The 2,500-nt window shown below is 55.7% G+C and overlaps 1 non-coding gene across 1 annotated transcript in view; it reads right to left on the bottom strand.

Annotated features, from left to right (window-relative positions):
• LOC144418744 (small subunit ribosomal RNA) overlaps positions 1 to 456 on the bottom strand; it is a 1,810-nt gene extending 1,354 nt beyond the window's left edge. Inside the window, exon 1 of the ribosomal RNA XR_013473651.1 lies at positions 1 to 456. This exon is cut by the window's left edge and continues 1,354 nt beyond it. This is a non-coding gene — a ribosomal RNA (small subunit ribosomal RNA).
• Between the last annotated feature and the right edge of the window lie 2,044 nt (positions 457 to 2,500).

Genomic DNA, 2,500 nt, shown 5'->3' with positions numbered 1-2,500 from the left:
CGTGTCGGGAATGGGTAATTTGCGCGCCTGCTGCCTTCCTTGGATGTGGTAGCCGTTTCTCAGGCTCCCTCTCCGGAATCGAACCCTGATTCCCCGTTACCCGTTATCACAAAGGTAGGCACGTAGCGTACCTTCGACAGTTGATAGGGCAGACACTTGAATGATACGTCGTCGGTGCAGAGACCGTACGATCCGCGTGGTTATCCAGAGTCATCAAACGTCACAGGACGAACCCGGTCGGTTTTGATCTGATAAAAGCGCGCCTCCCGAAGTCGGCGCTTAATGCATGTATTAGCTCTAGAATTACCACAGTTATCCACTTCGCTTACGAGACCAAATAAACCAAGACTGATTTGATGAGCCATTCGCAGTTTCGCTTTACGAGAACTCGTACTTGCACCTGCATGGCTTAATCTTTGAGACAAGCATATCACTACTGGCAGGATCAACCAGATAGCTGCGACAGCTGCGCTCGGCCCTTGCTGGGCCGCCCGGCGCGTGCTCGTCGCATTCGTTTAAGACCGAGGCGATCGCCTGCGGCCGTACTCAGCTTCGACAGTCGCTGGCCGCGACGTCCACGCTCTCGCCGGCAGTGCCAGGCGGAGCGATTTGCGTTTTTTCTTTGCTCGCCCTCTCTCGGGCTCGATCCATTCAGTTTCGCACAAACAAGAGCTCTGCCGGCCGCCTGCAGCGGTGCCTAAAACCCGGGCATAACAATGCGACCGTTCTGCTAGGCCGACAAGCGCTCAAGCCAGACGCTCGATCGAACGCCCCCTACATATTAGTCGAGACAACGGCTCGCTCATTAGCATCGCGTTTGTACTTTAACTTTTTTTGGCTCGGCTTCTTTCGACGCCGATGCCGGCGACGCAGCACTCTCTCGCCCGCCAGCCACCGAGAAAAGGGTGCGCTCCGACCGGCCCCGCACCGCTCTTTCTTGGCTCATTCGAAATTACTGTCTTTCGCTCTGACATGCCTTACCTAGGGTTAGGTTAGTATGCTTGCACGTTTGTACTTTAACTTTTTTCGGCTCGGCTTCTTTCGACGCCGATGCCGGCGACGCAGCACTCTCTCGCCCGCCAGCCACCGAGAAAAGGGTGCGCTCCGACCGGCCCCGCACCGCTCTTTCTTGGCTCATTCGAAATTACTGTCTTTCGCTCTGACATGCCTTACCTAGGGTTAGGTTAGTATGCTTGCACGTTTGTACTTTAACTTTTTTCGGCTCGGCTTCTTTCGACGCCGATGCCGGCGACGCAGCACTCTCTCGCCCGCCAGCCACCGAGAAAAGGGTGCGCTCCGACCGGCCCCGCACCGCTCTTTCTTGGCTCATTCGAAATTACTGTCTTTCGCTCTGACATGCCTTACCTAGGGTTAGGTTAGTATGCTTGCACGTTTGTACTTTAACTTTTTTCGGCTCGGCTTCTTTCGACGCCGATGCCGGCGACGCAGCACTCTCTCGCCCGCCAGCCACCGAGAAAAGGGTGCGCTCCGACCGGCCCCGCACCGCTCTTTCTTGGCTCATTCGAAATTACTGTCTTTCGCTCTGACATGCCTTACCTAGGGTTAGGTTAGTATGCTTGCACGTTTGTACTTTAACTTTTTTCGGCTCGGCTTCTTTCGACGCCGATGCCGGCGACGCATCACTCTCTCGCCCGCCAGCCACCGAGAAAAGGGTGCGCTCCGACCGGCCCCGCACCGCTCTTTCTTGGCTCATTCGAAATTACTGTCTTTCGCTCTGACATGCCTTACCTAGGGTTAGGTTAGTATGCTTGCACGTTTGTACTTTAACTTTTTTCGGCTCGGCTTCTTTCGACGCCGATGCCGGCGACGCAGCACTCTCTCGCCCGCCAGCCACCGAGAAAAGGGTGCGCTCCGACCGGCCCCGCACCGCTCTTTCTTGGCTCATTCGAAATTACTGTCTTTCGCTCTGACATGCCTTACCTAGGGTTAGGTTAGTATGCTTGCACGTTTGTACTTTAACTTTTTTCGGCTCGGCTTCTTTCGACGCCGATGCCGGCGACGCAGCACTCTCTCGCCCGCCAGCCACCGAGAAAAGGGTGCGCTCCGACCGGCCCCGCACCGCTCTTTCTTGGCTCATTCGAAATTACTGTCTTTCGCTCTGACATGCCTTACCTAGGGTTAGGTTAGTATGCTTGCACGTTTGTACTTTAACTTTTTTCGGCTCGGCTTCTTTCGACGCCGATGCCGGCGACGCAGCACTCTCTCGCCCGCCAGCCACCGAGAAAAGGGTGCGCTCCGACCGGCCCCGCACCGCTCTTTCTTGGCTCATTCGAAATTACTGTCTTTCGCTCTGACATGCCTTACCTAGGGTTAGGTTAGTATGCTTGCACGTTTGTACTTTAACTTTTTTCGGCTCGGCTTCTTTCGACGCCGATGCCGGCGACGCAGCACTCTCTCGCCCGCCAGCCACCGAGAAAAGGGTGCGCTCCGACCGGCCCCGCACCGCTCTTTCTTGGCTCATTCGAAATTACTGTCTTTC

Source organism: Styela clava, unplaced genomic scaffold (assembly GCF_964204865.1).
Source record: "Styela clava unplaced genomic scaffold, kaStyClav1.hap1.2 HAP1_SCAFFOLD_30, whole genome shotgun sequence".
NCBI classification, from domain to species: Eukaryota; Metazoa; Chordata; class Ascidiacea; order Stolidobranchia; family Styelidae; genus Styela; species Styela clava.
Note: the sequence above shows the minus strand (reverse complement) of the source record. Positions and strands in the feature narration are given on the sequence as shown.